The sequence below is a fragment of the Sturnira hondurensis genome, unplaced genomic scaffold (assembly GCF_014824575.4).
Source record: "Sturnira hondurensis isolate 20B ecotype Veracruz unplaced genomic scaffold, ASM1482457v3 Scaffold0022977, whole genome shotgun sequence".
Lineage (NCBI taxonomy): Eukaryota > Metazoa > Chordata > Mammalia > Chiroptera > Phyllostomidae > Sturnira > Sturnira hondurensis.
In genome coordinates, this window is record NW_028095608.1 from 1,570,455 (window position 1) to 1,582,511 (window position 12,057).

Genomic DNA, 12,057 nt, shown 5'->3' on the forward strand with positions numbered 1-12,057 from the left:
TTGCTGTGGGGCTGTTTTATGCATTGGAAGATGTTTAGCAGCACCGTGGCCTCTACCCACTAGAAGCCGAAAGCAGGAAAGAGCCAACATACTCAAAATATCCAAATCAATAGTTATGGGTGAAACTGAAAAATGCGTCATTTATTTTACGGAAATAACTAAACGGACTTTTTGGCCAACCCAATGCTTTTTTTGTGTGTTTCAGGGAAGTGACAAACACCACTGCCTGTTTCCTTCCCCTTCCCCAAGCCCACAACATTTTGGTCAATACTCTCCATCACAGCTGCCTTAAAACCTGCAGTTGGCCAGAGAGGTAAGGTCATTCTGGCTCCTTGCATGACAAAGCTGACCAGGAAATAAAGGGCACACAGGCACAGCATAGCAAGGCAGAATTTTAAAGGAAATTCAGAGGAAGACCTCAAAATGTTATCAGACTTAAGTCCTTCAACAAAAGCTATTCATTTTTCCTAAAACTAATTGGACAACCAGGTATCTAAGAAGAACCTGTGTTCAATCCCGAGCACCGTAAAGAAATAAAAATTCCGAGACTCAGGTTACAAGTGAGGTCTCACTATAAGGAATCACGGAGGCCCATTCAGGCAAACCACTCCCCTGGGCTCTACATCCCTGCTAGAAGGAAAGCGCTGTGAGTTTTACACCAAGTAGCGCATCCATCTTCAAAATGGATCTCTGGATTTTTATAGACTACAGATGATGATATCGCTAACGCTGACGATGACTGATTACTCCACAACAGGCACTAGCATACGCACTTTACTACAGAAGTTTGTTTAATCCTCATAATAATCCCAAAAGTACTACTACACCCCTATTCCTCATGTGTTGGAAACTGAAGTACAGCGAGGTTAGCCAACTGCTCAGGGTCACAGAGCTACTACGAGTCAGAGACAGGACTCAGACCCAGGCAATTTCTCTATATTCTGTATACAACTTCTATTCTCCAAAGCAAGCATTGACTCCTTCCTCCAATACACCAGCTCTTGCTTCCTCATTCCTATTTCACTTAATGGCTCTACCCATTCACTCCACCTTTTGACAGCTTGCTGGTTCACCTCTGCATCAGCTACGTACTAACTCTGTGACCTTGGGGACTTGACTTCCTCTCTCTAGACCTTGATAAATTATCTATAAAACCAAATCACTAAGAACACCTAAAATTGCAAATAATAAAATTAAATGATAACACATACAAAATGCATAGCACAGTGCCTGGCAGACTGTGGTAAAATCAATAATTGTAGGCCATTATGATCATCACCTTTAATCTGGCCCTTGCCCTCTGACGTCAGGCCAAAATGTGCATCTCCTAGGCTCCCATCTCCTCTCTTAATACCAACCACCTCTTCCTTGGTCCCTCTGCTCAGCCTTTCTTCCATCCAATCCAAATTCTACAATGGCTAAAATGTCACTCACATTCCTTAAAATCATAAATGACACTCCAATTCCTAAGAAATAAGACCCCAACTCCTCATTATCATGCTATGCAATTCCTCCACCATCTACCCTTTCTCGTCTCTCTACACATCTCACACCCCACCCTCCTGCCCAGTCACCTCTTCTAAGGGTATGCACTTTCTCAACGCTACCTCACTGATATTTTTTAACCCACGTTGCTGCTCCCTCAGAAATTCCATTAATTCCCAATGAACTACTTTCTACATGCCTCTGTTTTAGCTCTCACCACACTGTACTACCGGAAGGTACTGATTCTTTCCAAGACAGACTCTGCTTTCCTTAAGGAGAGAAAGCAGGTCTTACTTGTTTTTTAAAAGATCATTTGTGCCTAACACAGTGCCACAAATAAACATTCACTTAATACCAACTTTGATAGAAAATGCTTTAATAGTAAAATTCCTTTAGGAAATTTTCCCACAGCTGAAACTCCGAGAAATATGCAAAGCCTTTTGCATATTTGCAAAGTCCGTTTGCAAAGCCCTTCTCTGCTCCACAGCAAGGAATGTGCTACAGAAACACCTGAAAAAAACCTTATCAAAGATTTTTAGATTAAAAACAAAAAATGTCAGCAATAAAACCTTTGATGTTTATTCTTCCTAGGTTAAAGATTATAGTGTACAGTTTAAAAGTTCTTTACAATCACCTGTACACATGGTAGTTTTCTACACCTCCTAAAAAACACTAAAAACATAGCTTGGACCCTAATCCTAAGTGGGAAATGAAAATAATAAGCATAATTTATATAGTAATATCATAGTGATCGATAAATGTTCAATATATATTTGTACAAGGTAAAAAATTCTGCAAAATAAGTTTCAGAAATTCTGAACACATGTTTATAAGCTTTAAAGACACCTCGCAGGGATCCACAGTGCTGCTTTCCTCTTATTCTTCCACAATTCTTATAGATACAGTGACAACTTCCCTTCTAAAGAAAAAAATTAGTTAAGGCAATCAAATGTGTGTACTGTTACAAAACATTTCATACCAAAAAAGATAACAGTGAGATTGAATCGAGGTCCAGTGGCTCAATGGGTTGCTCTCCAGCCATTCACAAAGGAGGACAGACAGTAGGACTGACGGGAGTGGGGACCGGGAGTAAGGGAGAATGGAAATTAGAAAGGATTACTTGATAAACACTTTCTGAACTCATGCATTTCAAGTTTAGCCTATACTTAGTGCTTTTTGTACCATACTGGGTAACATCACAATTTAGTTTCTATCACTATGGCCGAAACGTAGACATGTGTAAAGAAAAATGTTCAAGTTGTCAATGAACTGCCTGTTAGAAACCACCCACTATGGCTTTCTCTGGGTATTGGACTTATCTCTCCAAACACTCCCCACCCATTTGAGCTTCTGATAAAGTAAGTGTCTTACTTGATTTAAGAGACATCTTCCTCTCACTTTCTGACTAGATGTCACTAGGAGGCACTGGATGGACTTCCAGCTTCTCTTGGTTTTTAACCCCTCATCAACACTGGCTTCTCCACTGCTTAAATTTTACGTGTGTGTGTGTGTGTCTTTGTGTGTATGAGGGGGGACTAAAACATGGAATTTATTTATGAAAAAACATGCATTTATTCTCACAGGTTTAAACTTCAGTCACTTTCAGAGTACTCTCCATTTGATGCAATACATCCTAGTGAGATGTTTTTTCCACTGCTGAAAATAGTTTTGAACTTGTTGATTTTGATTCCTTTTAGTGCTTCTGCCGTTTTTTGTTTCACCTCTCCCACATCAGCAAAAACATTTGAGGACTTTTATCATCCAGAGAAATAAAGAAAAGTTGCTGTGGGTGAGACTGGGTGAATAGGGAGGGTGGGGCACAAGGCTCATGCCCTTTCAGCCAAAAACTGCCAAACACTCAGTGGTGGGGGCAGATGTCCTCATAAATCATCCATCCTGACATGGGCAAACACACTGAAAGAGTCTCAAGAAGAAATTCACAGAAGCTGAACACAGCCTCTCATAACACCACCAGCTGGTACACTGATACAGATGGGATCCTAGAACACTCACCTAGCAGGGGAAGCCTGTTCTGCAAGAGGCCTGCCATCCAGATGATAATTCCATTTGGGGGGTTCCCCCTCATTCATATACGCTGTTGGCACCTCCTCTTTCAAGGTGACTGGGGGAGTCTACACTGGGAGTGGTCTTCTCACCTCACCACTCTCCGCACTCTGCCTTCTGCCCACACTACTCCACTGGAACTACTTGGCCAAGATCAACAACAACCTTCTAACTGCCAAATCCAATCCCATGGACACATTCCAGTCCTTATCTTACTTGACCTCTCTGAGGAACATAAGCATATGAAACTATTAATCATTCTTACAGCTCTCTGGACTTGGGAGATGCTAAATCTCTGGTTTTCCCCTGACCCTACTGATGACTACTGCTCAGTTTTCTTGGCGGGATTCTTCCTCACCACCCCCTTCATGTTGGTGAGCCTCTGGATTCTTCCCTCTTCCTCACTTCTCTTCTTTGTGTTTTCCTTTGACTATCTATCTCATCCACTTCTAAGGTTTCAAGTTCTACCTATATGTTAATGCCTTCTAAAACTTTATCTAGAGATTATCCTGTAACTTCCTTCAAACCTCCAGACCCTTATAGAATAAGATGTACCCAGAACATTTCAGGGTAGTATCATGGGGCTGGAGAGCATAATCTTAGGCTAAACTCCATTCACGCCGGGGGCTCGATTCAATCATTCTTAACAGCACAACCCCTTTCCAAGGTGATAGCTCCCTTGATTAGCTATCACTGAGATGACTAAATATCTTAATTTGCCAGGACAGCCCTGGTTTATGCCTGATGCCTCAGGGTAACTATTAATAATATTCCTTTCATTTTCAAAGTAACACCTGTTTGGTCACTAATTTATATAATCACCCTACCCCACCCCCAATCCTTTCTGATTTTTCCTGCACAACTAGGTGAGCCCTCCTCCCTCCCTGGATTCGTACGCCCTACCTTTAAGAATCCTAGTTCTGCTGCTAAGAAACGTCCCTACATTCTCCACCTTCACACAGGAAGATCACTTCATCTCTTCCTCTTAATAAAGAGCTACACTCACATCCCAGGCCAGGAAGACAAGTCAGTTATCCGGCTTTCCCAGAGTGACTTGTACATCATTATTATCCCATTTTATCCACAGTTAAGGATCTCTATAGGTTATAACTACATTTATAGTTACCACCTACCGACCTTTGAGTCAATCATCTCCATTTAATGAGAACTTTGTCATACAACTCTTGTCTTCCTCTCCATGAATGACCTATTACTCTGGTGGCCTTTTACCATAAAAACAATTAAGCCCAACACACTGGCATTTAGAACTCTTTGAGTTCCTCTCCTTCAGTAAGCCCTACTCTGCAGAACGCCAGCCTGGTTTAGTAGCTGGGCATAAGGGTTTGCGGGCTAGAAAGTCTCACGTACTTCTTAGCTGTGCCTTGGAGAAGGTTGCTTAACCTCACTGAGACCCAGTTTCCTCATTTGTAAGATGGAGATTCTATTATGTGCCTCAAGGATGGTTGTGAAAAATAAGTATGATGATCAATGGCAAGCACTTAGTATAGCAACTAGTATGTAGTACTCAGTAAACAGTGGCTTTAATTAATATTACTGTTGTAATTAGCACTATTAATCTCGGCTTCCCACTACCATCATTGGTCATTATTTGGCCTTTACGTCACCTGCAGTTGCCCCACCTCTGGGATCTTAGATTAGGACTCTCGCATCACAAGTGCTTACCGTCCTGGCTCTAGTACCCCTTTACTTCTACCAGTTGTGCAGCTTACTCATTGAGACTCTTCACCCTCTTCATTCTCAACATTTGTCAGCCTATCTTGACTCAGCTTTCTTCCTTAATCAAGCAGGATATCTATGGTTTGGCCCATCAGTTAGCAGCCTTAGGACCACCCTCAGCTCCTTAACTTCACCCCACCCCCACTCAGTTCTCCAGCACACTTTCCCCTCCAATCCCCATCCAGGTTCAAGAGAACTATTTGCTTTCTGCACTGTAATAGGGAGCTACTGGGGAAAATTGCTTAATCATTCTGATTGACCTCTTTCTACATTTGTGATTGCGAGAGTGTTTATTACTACTCAGCAATTAGGTCACTTGTCCCTGGTCAGCTCCCTTTTCCAATCACAAGGTAACTTTTCTTTTCCCTTCTAACATACTCCCAACCCATGTGCTTCCTTCTCAAACTTAGCATGGGATGCCATCCTGGACACTTATCTATACCTGTATCAACTCCCTATTCCCTTCTCTTTTTTAAATAGGAAGACACATTACCACTCCTCTCCAAGGTAACCCTTTTCCCTGCATTCATGTTCCAAAACCTTCCATTTCTTTTGAGGTTGTATCTGATCATCTTCTTCCCCTTGTGACTTCTATTTTATTTTCCCCCTCAATGCCTCTTTCTCTCAGTCCACTGAAGTGACCTTGACTATTCCACCCTTAAAGAACAACAAACTTCCCTAATCACATTGCCCCACTCAAGCTTCTATTCACTGTCCTCCCTTACCAAGCATGTTTGAAAAAATATATTGACTGAGTGGATGATTTTTTATTTGATTCTGAATTCTCTCTTGAGTGTGTGTGTGTCTTTTTTTCTTTTTTGAGAGTGGGGGGAAGGGAGGGAGAGAGGAAGAGAAACATCAATCCGTTGCCTTCCGCACACGCCCCAAACAGGAACCAGGCCCAAAACTCAGGCATGCACCCCGACTGGGAATCGAACCAGAGACCTTTGGCTTTGCAGGATGATGCTCAACCCACTAAGCCAGCCCAGCCAGGGCCAGACCTACATATTTTTAAAATTTAATTATATCTGACTCAGTTCCAACAAAGAAAATAAAACAGCCATTTCCACCACACCGATGTGAACTGATGAACTTCATATCTCCAAATCTACTCCTCTACCCACATTTTAAAAATTAAGATCAATTACTAGCATCACCATTCACTCAGTCAGACAACAGAGAATGCTCTCCTTCATCCCAGACCTACGCATGTCCTTCCTAAGATCTCCCACATCTATCTCCTGCACCTTCCCAGGGCTCCTACTGCACGGGGTGTTGTGAGGGTTAAGTGAAACAATAAATGGGAGCACATGCTGTAAGATGTGTGGTGTGCACACAGAGCTTATTTAATACTATTACATCTTTAGCATAGTGAGCCTGAAATTAAATTTAATATGACTTATTCTTTTTTTTAAGATTTAATTTATTTATTTTTAGAGACAGGGGAAGGGAAGGAGGAAGAGAAGAAGAGAAACATCAATAGGTGAGAGAAACATCAATTTGCTGCCTCTTGCAGGCTCCCAACCAGGAACCTAGCCCACACCCCAGGCCTGGGCCCTGAGCGGGGAATCAGGGAACTGAATAGGCAACCTTTTAGTTTGCAAGATGATGCCCAACCAACTGAGCCATACCAGTCAGGGCATAACTTGTTCTTAAAAATACAATTCTGGATCTTAGTAATCAATACTTTCTTTTCTAACCACAAATCACAAAGCATCTGTTTGGCAATGTGGTCTATAATTTTTCCAGGAATCAGTCAGTGTCAGGTTGTTCAATGCACATTTTCCAACTTTACCTCCCCACACCCCACTTTTAAATGTAAAATATGTAGTTCTTCAGGCTTATGGAAAAAAATCTTCCACTCTCTTTACTTTTTGAAGTTGAGGGGCAGTAGATGTACTGCACAAACATTTCCAAGGATGTGTGGCCCTCTACCTTAGTATTCATCTATTTCTTCTACTCCTTGAAAGTGGCTAGAAGCTCTAGTGTCCTCATCATTTTGAGTTTCAATTTTGAAGAATTACATTTGAATGAAATAATGTTTCACTTTGTTTGATTCCTTTCTTGTTTAATTAAGATGATCACACTTTAAGCATTACTCTTTCATATTATTAGACAAGATTTTTCTTTTTTCTCTTCCCAGCAGTTAGATCTAAAAAGTGTTCAAAATTTCCAAATGAATCAAGTCACCCACAATTGCTATAAACCAAGGCCAAGAGACTTAAGAGGCACTGGTGAGAAGTAACAGCAAAAGAAAGCAGTATCAACAAGAATATAATATTCCCATCAACTCCAAGAGAAGTTTATAATTAGTTATTAATGTGACATTTTTATATACTTTCATGGTATAATTAGGTTGAAAATACATTTTAAAATATTAGCTTAGCCCTCGCTAGGTAGCTTAGTTGGTTAGAGCATCATCCCGATTCACCAACATTGCAGGTTCCATCCCCAGTCAGGGCACATATAAGAATCAACCAATAAATGCATAAAGAAGTGAAACAACAAATCCATGTTTCTCTCTTTCCCTCTCCCTTTCTCTCTTTTTCTTTTTCTCACTCTAAAAATCAATTAAAATATATGTTAGCTTATTACCTGGATTCTTAATGTAAGGAGATCTTAAATTCTAGGAGTCTGACACATTTTGATATAAGTCTTAGGGGTCAAATTCTATTACTCCAAATGCTGCATAATTTGACTTAAAAATAAGATTTCTGTTTAACATGAGATGGCTTATTCATTTAAAGCCATCTTTTAAAAACATCTATTGATTTTTTTTTTGAGAGAGAGAGAAAGAAAGGAGCATCCATTTGTTGTTCCACTTATTTTCATTGGTAGATTATTGTACGTGCCCTGATCGGGGATCAAACTATTTAAAGCCACCTTTAATGAAACAGAAGAATTAGGATACTCTCTGTATGTCACTGACTTAATAGTAAAGCATTAAAAGTACAGGTCATTTCCATTGTAATTTCATAAATGGCTATGTGAAGCCACATCTGATAACAGGATTTCTGAGGCTTAAAAAAATTATTGAATTTAAGTCAGGCATCTAGCATAATTCAGAAAAAAATAATCAGAGGAAGTTGTTCAAGTTAAATACAGCAACAAACTAAAAAGGTACTCTGGCATTCTGGACTGAATGGCTTTCCCCACAACTGAGGGGAAAGCCATACAGATACACTGAGGGCAAGTAAATAAAAACGAAACTGTATTTGATGAAAAGAATGACTAGATTGTTCCAAAAGAGCCAAAAAGAATATAAGCATGAAAGTTGGCGGTGCATAGGTAAAAATATTAAGCCCTTACTATAGTCAAGACAAGGTAAAACATGTCTTCCGTACAAAGTCAGGACAGTCTACTACGAATGGGCTCCATTTGGATGTCTCATTTTCTGGTCTCCTAACCAACTTCTTCTCACCAAACTGCTCCTCCCATAAACTTCACTTCAGTAAATGCCTAAAGTCTGGTGTTCTGGAAGTCTGCCGTTGACTCTACAACCCTCAATTTATCCAGAAATCAACCACTCCACCAACTGCACTCTGCATCATCTCTTGCCTGGATTAAGGCAAGAGTCCCCAAACTGATGCCCCCGTCTCTGCTCCTAACACCCCAGCGCCACCAACAAAGTCTAACCTCCATCCAACACCAGAGGGACCCTTTCAAAAAGCAAATCTGAGTATATCCCTTCCCCATTCAAAGCGATGGGCCTCAGAGTGGAAGCCCAGTCTTTACAAAGGCCTGCAGGCCGGGCACAGTCTGCTTTCCCGTGCCCACTCCACCTTGACTTCACTTCTGTTGCTCTTACACTGCTCACTCCACCAAGCCAAACCAGCCTCTCTGCGTTCCTCAAACGTGCCCCTACGCTCCTGCCTGGAAGCTTCTGCTGGAGCCTTTTCCCTCTGAACACCCTTCCCCTAGAGAGGTACTGGGGTCACCCTCTCACTCCCTTCCAGTCTTGTGCTTAAATGTCATCTTTTCCAGGAAGTCTTCCGTGGCTACCTCCAGTTAAAATTGCAACCCTCTCCCTGCTCCCTAAACCCCCTCTTCCCTGCCCGTTGTCTTCAGTCCTAATTAACACCAAGGGACATAGCACAAATTTATTATTTATTATCTCCCAGTAGAATGGAAGCTCCATGAAGGAGGGCAGTTTTTGTCTGTTTCGAAAACTGTGTGGCACACAGTAAGTGCTCAATGAATATTTACTAACTGTATATGTAATTTCATAGTTTACCAATTGCTTTCGTGTAAATTAAATTCTATGTAGCTCATTTCCTCCTTATGCCCCCTTTTGTCCCAATTCTCCAATCTTGGCAGTAACAATATGGATGACAGCAAGAGGTATCAGGCAAAAAGTTGCTTGCTACTTGTAAAGCTCTTTAAAACAGATAACCCCGCATTCACTAACTACACCTACAAAACGAACGCTCAGAGTCAACACCTTATTAGCATAAGGTTGCTGGGTGTGTCGATCTGTTCACTGAAGCCCAGGAAAAATGAGAGCTGAATTCAATATTCAAGGAAACATTGGTCCGAATCCAACACCAACGTATATTCAACTCCCTCAAAATTTTCGATCTGCCTAAAACGAACCGAGTGCTGTCTCTGGGTGTGTAAAGTCTGCAGAGCACACAGGGAATGCTTTGTTTTGCTCAACCCGCTGAGAATGAGGCGGGGAAGCGCTTCTTACAGCCTGTGGGCTGATCCCCGCCGCCGCGGAACGACCCACCCTCTGGCCTCCACGCTGCGGTGCCCGAGCTTCCCCACAGTTTAATCCCACAGGTGGCGAAGGGGCAATAAGTTTAATCCCCCCACCACCCCCAACAAGGCTCCGGCGGCGCCCGGGACAGACGGCAGACGTCCCAGAGAGCCTCCGGAGAGCCTCTCGCCCGGACAAGGCAGGTCACAGGCACGAGCGGGAGATTTGACAGGTGGGCGAGCAGCCGCGGGCCAGGGCTCCCGGAGCGACCAGGGGGTGGTGGCGAGGAAACTGTCAGCTCCCGCGGTCAACCAGCCAGTCCGGGCCCGGCCGGGGTAGGGGTGCCCCGGCATCCGAGAATCAATGCAGTCCAGACAGCAGCGTGCTCGACCTCCGACCCCGCGCCGGGAAATAAAGTTAGTATTGGTGGCCGCGCGGCGCCGCCAAGCTCCGGCTGCAGCTCGAGGCTGCCCAAGGCCGCGGGAAGGCGTCCGGAGCCCCCAGAAGAAAAGGAAGCCCATGCCGGGGCGTCGGGCCGCGACCCCAGCCCAGGCTGACAGCCACCACTCCAATCCGCTGCCCTCCAGGCCGCGGAGAGGGTCCCGGACCAGCCCCCCGCCAGCATCGTCGGCTCCCCGCGCCACTTTACCTCTAGTCTCGCCACCACCGCTGCTGCCGCCGCCGCCGCCTTCACCGCGCGCTCCCCTCACACCGCGAACCCAGAGTCCTCACTACCACAGCCGGGGCCAGGAGCTCCCACCCCCGCCCCCTCAGGTAACCCAGGAAACCGGGAACACCGCCCCCTCCCCCCGCATCCGGGCCCAGACCTGCCCGTTTGCGCTTGCGCGCTGGCTCCGCCCGCACCCTGCGCCCCGCCCCCCACTGGCGGGNACCAGCATCGTCGGCTCCCCGCTCCACTTTACCTCTAGTCTCGCCACCACTGCTGCTGCCGCCGCCGCCGCCTTCACCGCGCGCTCCCCTCACACGGCGAACCCAGAGTCCTCACCACCACAGCCGGGGCCAGGAGCTCCCACCCCCGCCCCCTCAGGTAACCCAGGAAACCGGGAACACCGCCCCCTCCCCCCGCATCCGGGCCCAGACCTGCCCGTTTGCGCTTGCGCGCTGGCTCCGCCCGCACCCTGCGCCCCGCCCCCCACTGGCGGGGCAGCTCCTGCGTCGCAGAAGTGAGGCGTAGACCCAATGGGGAAGTGAGGAGGGCGGATCTAGCCAATGGGGAAGGGAGGAGGGCGGGCCAAGCCGCTAGGAGGAGGCTGGAGCCAGAATGGCCCGGGGCGGGGCCCGCACAGCTGTCTCTGTACCCACCCGCTCCAGAGGTTCTGTGACAACGTGTGCCTTAGAGCTGGGAAAAAGTGACACAGGGACTGTCCGCTAGTCCCCTGTGTTAGTCCAGACCATGGTAATCAAAGAAATATGGAAAGGGGTTGGGAGAGGGAGGCAGCGTAAGTTGTAAAGGGTTGGGCTTCTTTGAAGAATCGTGAAGAGGTTTACCGCTCCGCTGTGGAATTAGCTCAACACATTTGGGTGCAGCGCTCACTGTCAACGTTATATACCTTAAAATAGCGGCTCCTCCAGAGGGTGGGGGCCGTGGGTTAAATACAAGTCTGTTTCTGGCTGCATCACTGACATTGGCTGCCGGTCCCAGCTCGCGGCTGGGGCTGGACGGGCTGCGGCCGCGGGCAGTGGGCGTTTCAGAGGAACCCCTCCTCGCCACCCAGAAATTGTGACAAGCACTGCAGGGTGTCCAAGGTAGTGGGACAGGGCCTGAACTCTGAGAGTCTGAGATTCAAGGTCTACCTAGGAATGCAAACTATAAGTACCTGGTCTGTAAATTGACAGGAATTGGTTTAGAATCAACAACTCCAGTAATTTTTGCACAGGAATCAAGAAATAGAAATAATTTGGAATATTATATCCTAAGGCTGTATACCAAATGCAGCTTTTAATGTCTTCAACTCCCACCTGACTCAACGACAAGCGGAGTAGTAATTGTCCAGTGATAAGCTTTGAAGAGGCTCTCTGGGAAAATCCCGCACTTTGCCACATGTCCCCAC

General features: G+C 45.1%; 1 protein-coding gene across 4 annotated transcripts in view; it reads right to left on the reverse strand.

Annotated features, from left to right (window-relative positions):
- The window catches only part of LYST (lysosomal trafficking regulator), a 149,838-nt gene extending 139,124 nt beyond the window's left edge, over positions 1-10,714 (reverse strand). For all 4 annotated transcript variants that reach the window (XM_037037323.1, XM_037037321.1, XM_037037322.1 and 1 more), the window contains exon 1: positions 10,635-10,714. The gene's annotated coding sequence lies outside the window, so the exon portion shown is untranslated. The remainder of the gene's footprint in view (positions 1-10,634) is intronic.
- Positions 10,715-12,057: the final 1,343 nt, after the last annotated feature.